At 38.0% G+C, this 12,041-nt stretch overlaps 8 non-coding genes across 8 annotated transcripts; all 8 read right to left on the reverse strand.

Moving 5' to 3' along the window:
* Positions 1-1,903: 1,903 nt before the first annotated feature.
* Positions 1,904-1,976, reverse strand: trnar-ccu (transfer RNA arginine (anticodon CCU)). The gene has a single exon. It is a non-coding gene; the product is annotated as a tRNA-Arg (tRNA).
* Positions 1,977-3,291: 1,315 nt separating this feature from the next.
* trnar-ccu (transfer RNA arginine (anticodon CCU)) lies at positions 3,292-3,364 on the reverse strand. Its single transcript has one exon. It is a non-coding gene; the product is annotated as a tRNA-Arg (tRNA).
* Positions 3,365-4,926: 1,562 nt separating this feature from the next.
* Positions 4,927-4,999, reverse strand: trnar-ccu (transfer RNA arginine (anticodon CCU)). The gene has a single exon. It is a non-coding gene; the product is annotated as a tRNA-Arg (tRNA).
* A 1,316-nt stretch (positions 5,000-6,315) lies between these two features.
* Positions 6,316-6,388, reverse strand: trnar-ccu (transfer RNA arginine (anticodon CCU)). Its single transcript has one exon. It is a non-coding gene; the product is annotated as a tRNA-Arg (tRNA).
* Positions 6,389-7,702: 1,314 nt separating this feature from the next.
* trnar-ccu (transfer RNA arginine (anticodon CCU)) lies at positions 7,703-7,775 on the reverse strand. Its single transcript has one exon. It is a non-coding gene; the product is annotated as a tRNA-Arg (tRNA).
* A 1,484-nt stretch (positions 7,776-9,259) lies between these two features.
* On the reverse strand, positions 9,260-9,331 carry trnam-cau (transfer RNA methionine (anticodon CAU)). The gene has a single exon. It is a non-coding gene; the product is annotated as a tRNA-Met (tRNA).
* A 6-nt stretch (positions 9,332-9,337) lies between these two features.
* Positions 9,338-9,410, reverse strand: trnar-ccu (transfer RNA arginine (anticodon CCU)). The gene has a single exon. It is a non-coding gene; the product is annotated as a tRNA-Arg (tRNA).
* A 1,237-nt stretch (positions 9,411-10,647) lies between these two features.
* trnam-cau (transfer RNA methionine (anticodon CAU)) lies at positions 10,648-10,719 on the reverse strand. Its single transcript has one exon. It is a non-coding gene; the product is annotated as a tRNA-Met (tRNA).
* Positions 10,720-12,041: the final 1,322 nt, after the last annotated feature.

The raw sequence follows: 12,041 nt of genomic DNA on the forward strand, positions 1-12,041 counted from the left end.
TTCTTTCCAAGTATTCTGTTGATTTCAACAAAACTTCAGTTCAAACAAATTTTTTGTGCATTTTCATACTTAAATTCAGTTGAAAACCACTTGGGTTTAAGTCTTGCACAGTTTTAGCTTTACTTTCTCAAGGAGATGGGTGTCTGCATAAGAGAGTAGATGTTTGCAGTGGATGGTTTCGATTCTTTGACCTATTGGTTATGGACACATCACACTTCCTTTGCAATACTCAGCTTTATCATTTGGTTTTCTTTCCAAGTATTCTGTTGATTTCAACAAAACTTCAGTTCAAATAAATTTTTTGTCCATTTTCATACTTACATTCAGTTGAAAACCACTTGGGTTTAAGTCTTGCATAGTTTTAGCTTTACTTTCTCAAGGAGATGGGTGTGTACATAAGAAAGTGTAATAAGTAGCTGGGTGTGTAAATAAGAAAGTGTATGCTAGCAGAGGATGGTTTCGATCCATCGACCTCTGGGTTATGGGCCCAGCACGCTTCGCTGCGCCACTCTGCTGAAACTCACCCCAGATGGGACTTGAACTCACAAGGCTTAGGAGGCCAGTGCCTTATCCATTAGGCTACTGGGGCTGTTTCAATGATGTTAAAGGCCTCATAGCAGAGGATGCTTTTGATGAAAAACTACTTGGGTAATGGATGGTTTTGATCCATTGACCTCTTGGTGACAGGCACATCATGCTTTCTTTGCAATACTCTACTTTCCAATTGGTTTTCTTTCCACAAAGCTTTAGTTCAGACAATGTTTTTGCATATTTTCATTCTTACATTCAGTTGAAAACTACTTGGGTAATGGATGGTTTTGATCCTTTGACCTCTTGGTGATGGGCACATCATGCTTCCTTTGCAATACTCTACTTTCCATTTGGTTTTCTTTCCAAGTATTCTGTTGTCTTTAACAAACTTCAGTTCAGACAATGTTTTTACGCATTTTCATACTTACATTTGAATGAAAACCACTTGGGTTTAAGTGTTGCACAGTTTTACCTTTACTTTCTCAAGGAGATGGGTGTCTGCATAAGAGAGTAGACGTTTGCAGTGGATGGTTTCGATTCTTTGACCTATTGGTTATGGACACATCACACTTCCTTTGCAATACTCAGCTTTGTCATTTGGTTTTCTTTCCAAGTATTCTGTTGATTTCAAGAAAACTTCAGTTCAAACAAATTTTTTGTGCATTTTCATACTTAAATTCAGTTGAAAACCACTTGGGTTTAAGTCTTGCACAGTTTTACCTTTACTTTCCCAAGGAGATGGGTGTCTGCATAAGAGAGTAGACGCTTGCAGTGGATGGTTTCGATTCTTTGACCTATTGGTTATGGACACATCACACTTCCTTTGCAATACTCAGCTTTGTCATTTGGTTTTCTTTCCAAGTATTCTGTTGATTTCAACAAAACTTCAGTTCAAACAAATTTTTTGTGCATTTTCATACTTAAATTCAGTTGAAAACCACTTGGGTTTAAGTCTTGCACAGTTTTAGCTTTACTTTCTCAAGGAGGTGGGTGTCTGCATAAGAGAGTAGATGTTTGCAGTGGATGGTTTCGATTCTTTGACCTATTGGTTATGGACACATCACACTTCCTTTGCAATACTCAGCTTTATCATTTGGTTTTCTTTCCAAGTATTCTGTTGATTTCAACAAAACTTCAGTTCAAATAAATTTTTTGTCCATTTTCATACTTACATTCAGTTGAAAACCACTTGGGTTTAAGTCTTGCATAGTTTTAGCTTTACTTTCTCAAGGAGATGGGTGTGTACATAAGAAAGTGTAATAAGTAGCTGGGTGTGTAAATAAGAAAGTGTATGCTAGCAGAGGATGGTTTCGATCCATCGACCTCTGGGTTATGGGCCCAGCACGCCTCGCTGCGCCACTCTGCTGAAACTCACCCCAGATGGGACTTGAACCCACAATCCCTGGCTTAGGAGGCCAGTGCCTTATCCATTAGGATACTGGGGCTGTTTCAATGATGTTAAAGGCCTCATAGCAGAGGATGCTTTTGATGAAAAACTACTTGGGTAATGGATGGTTTTGATCCATTGACCTCTTGGTGACAGGCACATCATGCTTTCTTTGCAATACTCTACTTTCCAATTGGTTTTCTTTCCACAAAGCTTTAGTTCAGACAATGTTTTTGCATATTTTCATTCTTACATTCAGTTGAAAACTACTTGGGTAATGGATGGTTTTGATCCTTTGACCTCTTGGTGATGGGCACATCATGATTCCTTTGCAATACTCTACTTTCCATTTGGTTTTCTTTCCAAGTATTCTGTTGTCTTTAACAAACTTCAGTTCAGACAATGTTTTTGCGCATTTTCATACTTACATTTGAATGAAAACCACTTGGGTTTAAGTGTTGCACAGTTTTACCTTTACTTTCCCAAGGAGATGGGTGTCTGCATAAGAGAGTAGACGTTTGCAGTGGATGGTTTCGATTCTTTGACCTATTGGTTATGGACACATCACACTTCCTTTGCAATACTCAGCTTTGTCATTTGGTTTTCTTTCCAAGTATTCTGTTGATTTCAAGAAAACTTCAGTTCAAACAAATTTTTTGTGCATTTTCATACTTAAATTCAGTTGAAAACCACTTGGGTTTAAGTCTTGCACAGTTTTACCTTTTACTTTCCCAAGGAGATGGGTGTCTGCATAAGAGAGTAGACGTTTGCAGTGGATGGTTTCGATTCTTTGACCTATTGGTTATGGACACATCACACTTCCTTTGCAATACTCAGCTTTGTCATTTGGTTTTCTTTCCAAGTATTCTGTTGATTTCAACAAAACTTCAGTTCAAACAAATTTTTTGTGCATTTTCATACTTAAATTCAGTTGAAAACCACTTGGGTTTAAGTCTTGCACAGTTTTAGCTTTACTTTCTCAAGGAGATGGGTGTCTGCATAAGAGAGTAGATGTTTGCAGTGGATGGTTTCGATTCTTTGACCTATTGGTTATGGACACATCACACTTCCTTTGCAATACTCAGCTTTATCATTTGGATTTCTTTCCAAGTATTCTGTTGATTTCAACAAAACTTCAGTTCAAACAAATGTTTTGTGCATTTTCATACTTAAATTCAGTTGAAAACCAATTGGGTTTAAGTCTTGCACAGTTTTAGCTTTACTTTCTCAAGGAGATGGGTGTGTACATAAGAAAGTGTAATAAGTAGCTGGGTGTGTAAATAAGAAAGTGTATGCTAGCAGAGGATGGTTTCGATCCATCGACCTCTGGGTTATGGGCCCAGCACGCCTCGCTGCGCCACTCTGCTGAAACTCACCCCAGATGGGACTTGAACCCACAATCCCTGGCTTAGGAGGCCAGTGCCTTATCCATTAGGCCACTGGGGCTGTTTCAATGATGTTAAAGGCCTCATAGCAGAGGATGCTTTTGATGAAAAACTACTTGGGTAATGGATGGTTTTGATCCATTGACCTCTTGGTGACAGGCACATCATGCTTTCTTTGCAATACTCTACTTTCCAATTGGTTTTCTTTCCACAAAGCTTTAGTTCAGACAATGTTTTTGCATATTTTCATTCTTACATTCAGTTGAAAACTACTTGGGTAATGGATGGTTTTGATCCTTTGACCTCTTGGTGATGGGCACATCATGCTTCCTTTGCAATACTCTACTTTCCATTTGGTTTTCTTAACAAGTATTCTGTTGTCTTTAACAAACTTCAGTTCAGACAATGTTTTTGCGCATTTTCATACTTACATTTGAATGAAAACCACTTGGGTTTAAGTGTTGCACAGTTTTACCTTTACTTTCCCAAGGAGATGGGTGTCTGCATAAGAGAGTAGACGTTTGCAGTGGATGGTTTCGATTCTTTGACCTATTGGTTATGGACACATCACACTTCCTTTGCAATACTCAGCTTTGTCATTTGGTTTTCTTTCCAAGTATTCTGTTGATTTCAACAAAACTTCAGTTCAAACAAATTTTTTGTGCATTTTCATACTTAAATTCAGTTGAAAACCACTTGGGTTTAAGTCTTGCACAGTTTTACCTTTACTTTCCCAAGGAGATGGGTGTCTGCATAAGAGAGTAGACGCTTGCAGTGGATGGTTTCGATTCTTTGACCTATTGGTTATGGACACATCACACTTCCTTTGCAATACTCAGCTTTGTCATTTGGTTTTCTTTCCAAGTATTCTGTTGATTTCAACAAAACTTCAGTTCAAACAAATTTTTTGTGCATTTTCATACTTAAATTCAGTTGAAAACCACTTGGGTTTAAGTCTTGCACAGTTTTAGCTTTACTTTCTCAAGGAGATGGGTGTCTGCATAAGAGAGTAGACGTTTGCAGTGGATGGTTTCGATTCTTTGACCTATTGGTTATGGACACATCACACTTCCTTTGCAATACTCAGCTTTGTCATTTGGTTTTCTTTCCAAGTATTCTGTTGATTTCAACAAAACTTCAGTTCAAACAAATTTTTTGTGCATTTTCATACTTAAATTCAGTTGAAAACCACTTGGGTTTAAGTCTTGCACAGTTTTAGCTTTACTTTCTCAAGGAGATGGGTGTCTGCATAAGAGAGTAGATGTTTGCAGTGGATGGTTTCGATTCTTTGACCTATTGGTTATGGACACATCACACTTCCTTTGCAATACTCAGCTTTATCATTTGGTTTTCTTTCCAAGTATTCTGTTGATTTCAACAAAACTTCAGTTCAAATAAATTTTTTGTCCATTTTCATACTTACATTCAGTTGAAAACCACTTGGGTTTAAGTCTTGCATAGTTTTAGCTTTACTTTCTCAAGGAGATGGGTGTGTACATAAGAAAGTGTAATAAGTAGCTGGGTGTGTAAATAAGAAAGTGTATGCTAGCAGAGGATGGTTTCGATCCATCGACCTCTGGGTTATGGGCCCAGCACGCCTCGCTGCGCCACTCTGCTGAAACTCACCCCAGATGGGACTTGAACCCACAATCCCTGGCTTAGGAGGCCAGTGCCTTATCCATTAGGATACTGGGGCTGTTTCAATGATGTTAAAGGCCTCATAGCAGAGGATGCTTTTGATGAAAAACTACTTGGGTAATGGATGGTTTTGATCCATTGACCTCTTGGTGACAGGCACATCATGCTTTCTTTGCAATACTCTACTTTCCAATTGGTTTTCTTTCCACAAAGCTTTAGTTCAGACAATGTTTTTGCATATTTTCATTCTTACATTCAGTTGAAAACTACTTGGGTAATGGATGGTTTTGATCCTTTGACCTCTTGGTGATGGGCACATCATGCTTCCTTTGCAATACTCTACTTTCCATTTGGTTTTCTTTCCAAGTATTCTGTTGTCTTTAACAAACTTCAGTTCAGACAATGTTTTTAAGCATTTTCATACTTACATTTGAATGAAAACCACTTGGGTTTAAGTGTTGCACAGTTTTACCTTTACTTTCCCAAGGAGATGGGTGTCTGCATAAGAGAGTAGACGCTTGCAGTGGATGGTTTCGATTCTTTGACCTATTGGTTATGGACACATCACACTTCCTTTGCAATACTCAGCTTTGTCATTTGGTTTTCTTTCCAAGTATTCTGTTGATTTCAAGAAAACTTCAGTTCAAACAAATTTTTTGTGCATTTTCATACTTAAATTCAGTTGAAAACCACTTGGGTTTAAGTCTTGCACAGTTTTACCTTTTACTTTCCCAAGGAGATGGGTGTCTGCATAAGAGAGTAGACGTTTGCAGTGGATGGTTTCGATTCTTTGACCTATTGGTTATGGACACATCACACTTCCTTTGCAATACTCAGCTTTGTCATTTGGTTTTCTTTCCAAGTATTCTGTTGATTTCAACAAAACTTCAGTTCAAACAAATTTTTTGTGCATTTTCATACTTAAATTCAGTTGAAAACCACTTGGGTTTAAGTCTTGCACAGTTTTAGCTTTACTTTCTCAAGGAGATGGGTGTCTGCATAAGAGAGTAGATGTTTGCAGTGGATGGTTTCGATTCTTTGACCTATTGGTTATGGACACATCACACTTCCTTTGCAATACTCAGCTTTATCATTTGGATTTCTTTCCAAGTATTCTGTTGATTTCAACAAAACTTCAGTTCAAACAAATGTTTTGTGCATTTTCATACTTAAATTCAGTTGAAAACCAATTGGGTTTAAGTCTTGCACAGTTTTAGCTTTACTTTCTCAAGGAGATGGGTGTGTACATAAGAAAGTGTAATAAGTAGCTGGGTGTGTAAATAAGAAAGTGTATGCTAGCAGAGGATGGTTTCGATCCATCGACCTCTGGGTTATGGGCCCAGCACGCCTCCGCTGCGCCACTCTGCTGAAACTCACCCCAGATGGGACTTGAACCCACAATCCCTGGCTTAGGAGGCCAGTGCCTTATCCATTAGGCCACTGGGGCTGTTTCAATGATGTTAAAGGCCTCATAGCAGAGGATGCTTTTGATGAAAAACTACTTGGGTAATGGATGGTTTTGATCCATTGACCTCTTGGTGACAGGCACATCATGCTTTCTTTGCAATACTCTACTTTCCAATTGGTTTTCTTTCCACAAAGCTTTAGTTCAGACAATGTTTTTGCATATTTTCATTCTTACATTCAGTTGAAAACTACTTGGGTAATGGATGGTTTTGATCCTTTGACCTCTTGGTGATGGGCACATCATGATTCCTTTGCAATACTCTACTTTCCATTTGGTTTTCTTAACAAGTATTCTGTTGTCTTTAACAAACTTCAGTTCAGACAATGTTTTTGCGCATTTTCATACTTACATTTGAATGAAAACCACTTGGGTTTAAGTGTTGCACAGTTTTACCTTTACTTTCCCAAGGAGATGGGTGTCTGCATAAGAGAGTAGACGTTTGCAGTGGATGGTTTCGATTCTTTGACCTATTGGTTATGGACACATCACACTTCCTTTGCAATACTCAGCTTTGTCATTTGGTTTTCTTTCCAAGTATTCTGTTGATTTCAAGAAAACTTCAGTTCAAACAAATTTTTTGTGCATTTTCATACTTAAATTCAGTTGAAAACCACTTGGGTTTAAGTCTTGCACAGTTTTACCTTTACTTTCCCAAGGAGATGGGTGTCTGCATAAGAGAGTAGACGTTTGCAGTGGATGGTTTCGATTCTTTGACCTATTGGTTATGGACACATCACACTTCCTTTGCAATACTCAGCTTTGTCATTTGGTTTTCTTTCCAAGTATTCTGTTGATTTCAACAAAACTTCAGTTCAAACAAATTTTTTGTGCATTTTCATACTTAAATTCAGTTGAAAACCACTTGGGTTTAAGTCTTGCACAGTTTTAGCTTTACTTTCTCAAGGAGATGGGTGTCTGCATAAGAGAGTAGATGTTTGCAGTGGATGGTTTCGATTCTTTGACCTATTGGTTATGGACACATCACACTTCCTTTGCAATACTCAGCTTTATCATTTGGATTTCTTTCCAAGTATTCTGTTGATTTCAACAAAACTTCAGTTCAAACAAATGTTTTGTGCATTTTCATACTTAAATTCAGTTGAAAACCAATTGGGTTTAAGTCTTGCACAGTTTTAGCTTTACTTTCTCAAGGAGATGGGTGTGTACATAAGAAAGTGTAATAAGTAGCTGGGTGTGTAAATAAGAAAGTGTATGCTAGCAGAGGATGGTTTCGATCCATCGACCTCTGGGTTATGGGCCCAGCACGCCTCGCTGCGCCACTCTGCTGAAACTCACCCCAGATGGGACTTGAACCCACAATCCCTGGCTTAGGAGGCCAGTGCCTTATCCATTAGGCCACTGGGGCTGTTTCAATGATGTTAAAGGCCTCATAGCAGAGGATGCTTTTGATGAAAAACTACTTGGGTAATGGATGGTTTTGATCCATTGACCTCTTGGTGACAGGCACATCATGCTTTCTTTGCAATACTCTACTTTCCAATTGGTTTTCTTTCCACAAAGCTTTAGTTCAGACAATGTTTTTGCATATTTTCATTCTTACATTCAGTTGAAAACTACTTGGGTAATGGATGGTTTTGATCCTTTGACCTCTTGGTGATGGGCACATCATGATTCCTTTGCAATACTCTACTTTCCATTTGGTTTTCTTAACAAGTATTCTGTTGTCTTTAACAAACTTCAGTTCAGACAATGTTTTTACGCATTTTCATACTTACATTTGAATGAAAACCACTTGGGTTTAAGTGTTGCACAGTTTTACCTTTACTTTCCCAAGGAGATGGGTGTCTGCATAAGAGAGTAGACGCTTGCAGTGGATGGTTTCGATTCTTTGACCTATTGGTTATGGACACATCACACTTCCTTTGCAATACTCAGCTTTGTCATTTGGTTTTCTTTCCAAGTATTCTGTTGATTTCAACAAAACTTCAGTTCAAACAAATTTTTGTGCATTTTCATACTTAAATTCAGTTGAAAACCACTTGGGTTTAAGTCTTGCACAGTTTTACCTTTACTTTCCCAAGGAGATGGGTGTCTGCATAAGAGAGTAGACGTTTGCAGTGGATGGTTTCGATTCTTTGACCTATTGGTTATGGACACATCACACTTCCTTTGCAATACTCAGCTTTGTCATTTGGTTTTCTTTCCAAGTATTCTGTTGATTTCAACAAAACTTCAGTTCAAACAAATTTTTTGTGCATTTTCATACTTAAATTCAGTTGAAAACCACTTGGGTTTAAGTCTTGCACAGTTTTAGCTTTACTTTCTCAAGGAGATGGGTGTCTGCATAAGAGAGTAGACGTTTGCAGTGGATGGTTTCGATTCTTTGACCTATTGGTTATGGACACATCACACTTCCTTTGCAATACTCAGCTTTGTCATTTGGTTTTCTTTCCAAGTATTCTGTTGATTTCAACAAAACTTCAGTTCAAACAAATTTTTTGTGCATTTTCATACTTAAATTCAGTTGAAAACCACTTGGGTTTAAGTCTTGCACAGTTTTAGCTTTACTTTCTCAAGGAGGTGGGTGTCTGCATAAGAGAGTAGATGTTTGCAGTGGATGGTTTCGATTCTTTGACCTATTGGTTATGGACACATCACACTTCCTTTGCAATACTCAGCTTTATCATTTGGTTTTCTTTCCAAGTATTCTGTTGATTTCAACAAAACTTCAGTTCAAATAAATTTTTTGTCCATTTTCATACTTACATTCAGTTGAAAACCACTTGGGTTTAAGTCTTGCATAGTTTTAGCTTTACTTTCTCAAGGAGATGGGTGTGTACATAAGAAAGTGTAATAAGTAGCTGGGTGTGTAAATAAGAAAGTGTATGCTAGCAGAGGATGGTTTCGATCCATCGACCTCTGGGTTATGGGCCCAGCACGCTTCCGCTGCGCCACTCTGCTGAAACTCACCCCAGATGGGACTTGAACCCACAATCCCTGGCTTAGGAGGCCAGTGCCTTATCCATTAGGATACTGGGGCTGTTTCAATGATGTTAAAGGCCTCATAGCAGAGGATGCTTTTGATGAAAAACTACTTGGGTAATGGATGGTTTTGATCCATTGACCTCTTGGTGACAGGCACATCATGCTTTCTTTGCAATACTCTACTTTCCAATTGGTTTTCTTTCCACAAAGCTTTAGTTCAGACAATGTTTTTGCATATTTTCATTCTTACATTCAGTTGAAAACTACTTGGGTAATGGATGGTTTTGATCCTTTGACCTCTTGGTGATGGGCACATCATGATTCCTTTGCAATACTCTACTTTCCATTTGGTTTTCTTAACAAGTATTCTGTTGTCTTTAACAAACTTCAGTTCAGACAATGTTTTTGCGCATTTTCATACTTACATTTGAATGAAAACCACTTGGGTTTAAGTGTTGCACAGTTTTACCTTTACTTTCTCAAGGAGATGGGTGTCTGCATAAGAGAGTAGACGTTTGCAGTGGATGGTTTCGATTCTTTGACCTATTGGTTATGGACACATCACACTTCCTTTGCAATACTCAGCTTTGTCATTTGGTTTTCTTTCCAAGTATTCTGTTGATTTCAACAAAACTTCAGTTCAAACAAATTTTTTGTGCATTTTCATACTTAAATTCAGTTGAAAACCACTTGGGTTTAAGTCTTGCACAGTTTTACCTTTACTTTCCCAAGGAGATGGGTGTCTGCATAAGAGAGTAGACGTTTGCAGTGGATGGTTTCGATTCTTTGACCTATTGGTTATGGACACATCACACTTCCTTTGCAATACTCAGCTTTGTCATTTGGTTTTCTTTCCAAGTATTCTGTTGATTTCAACAAAACTTCAGTTCAAACAAATTTTTTGTGCATTTTCATACTTAAATTCAGTTGAAAACCACTTGGGTTTAAGTCTTGCACAGTTTTAGCTTTACTTTCTCAAGGAGATGGGTGTCTGCATAAGAGAGTAGATGTTTGCAGTGGATGGTTTCGATTCTTTGACCTATTGGTTATGGACACATCACACTTCCTTTGCAATACTCAGCTTTATCATTTGGATTTCTTTCCAAGTATTCTGTTGATTTCAACAAAACTTCAGTTCAAACAAATGTTTTGTGCATTTTCATACTTAAATTCAGTTGAAAACCAATTGGGTTTAAGTCTTGCACAGTTTTAGCTTTACTTTCTCAAGGAGATGGGTGTGTACATAAGAAAGTGTAATAAGTAGCTGGGTGTGTAAATAAGAAAGTGTATGCTAGCAGAGGATGGTTTCGATCCATCGACCTCTGGGTTATGGGCCCAGCACGCTTCCGCTGCGCCACTCTGCTGAAACTCACCCCAGATGGGACTTGAACTCACAAGGCTTAGGAGGCCAGTGCCTTATCCATTAGGATACTGGGGCTGTTTCAATGATGTTAAAGGCCTCATAGCAGAGGATGCTTTTGATGAAAAACTACTTGGGTAATGGATGGTTTTGATCCATTGACCTCTTGGTGACAGGCACATCATGCTTTCTTTGCAATACTCTACTTTCCAATTGGTTTTCTTTCCACAAAGCTTTAGTTCAGACAATGTTTTTGCATATTTTCATTCTTACATTCAGTTGAAAACTACTTGGGTAATGGATGGTTTTGATCCTTTGACCTCTTGGTGATGGGCACATCATGCTTCCTTTGCAATACTCTACTTTCCATTTGGTTTTCTTAACAAGTATTCTGTTGTCTTTAACAAACTTCAGTTCAGACAATGTTTTTGCGCATTTTCATACTTACATTTGAATGAAAACCACTTGGGTTTAAGTGTTGCACAGTTTTACCTTTACTTTCTCAAGGAGATGGGTGTCTGCATAAGAGAGTAGACGTTTGCAGTGGATGGTTTCGATTCTTTGACCTATTGGTTATGGACACATCACACTTCCTTTGCAATACTCAGCTTTGTCATTTGGTTTTCTTTCCAAGTATTCTGTTGATTTCAACAAAACTTCAGTTCAAACAAATTTTTTGTGCATTTTCATACTTAAATTCAGTTGAAAACCACTTGGGTTTAAGTCTTGCACAGTTTTACCTTTACTTTCCCAAGGAGATGGGTGTCTGCATAAGAGAGTAGACGTTTGCAGTGGATGGTTTCGATTCTTTGACCTATTGGTTATGGACACATCACACTTCCTTTGCAATACTCAGCTTTGTCATTTGGTTTTCTTTCCAAGTATTCTGTTGATTTCAAGAAAACTTCAGTTCAAACAAATTTTTTGTGCATTTTCATACTTAAATTCAGTTGAAAACCACTTGGGTTTAAGTCTTGCACAGTTTTACCTTTACTTTCCCAAGGAGATGGGTGTCTGCATAAGAGAGTAGACGTTTGCAGTGGATGGTTTCGATTCTTTGACCTATTGGTTATGGACACATCACACTTCCTTTGCAATACTCAGCTTTGTCATTTGGTTTTCTTTCCAAGTATTCTGTTGATTTCAACAAAACTTCAGTTCAAACTAATTTTTTGTGCATTTTCATACTTAAATTCAGTTGAAAACCACTTGGGTTTAAGTCTTGCACAGTTTTAGCTTTACTTTCTCAAGGAGATGGGTGTCTGCATAAGAGAGTAGATGTTTGCAGTGGATGGTTTCGATTCTTTGACCTATTGGTTATGGACA

Source organism: Xyrauchen texanus, chromosome 9 (genome assembly GCF_025860055.1).
Source record: "Xyrauchen texanus isolate HMW12.3.18 chromosome 9, RBS_HiC_50CHRs, whole genome shotgun sequence".
Lineage (NCBI taxonomy): Eukaryota > Metazoa > Chordata > Actinopteri > Cypriniformes > Catostomidae > Xyrauchen > Xyrauchen texanus.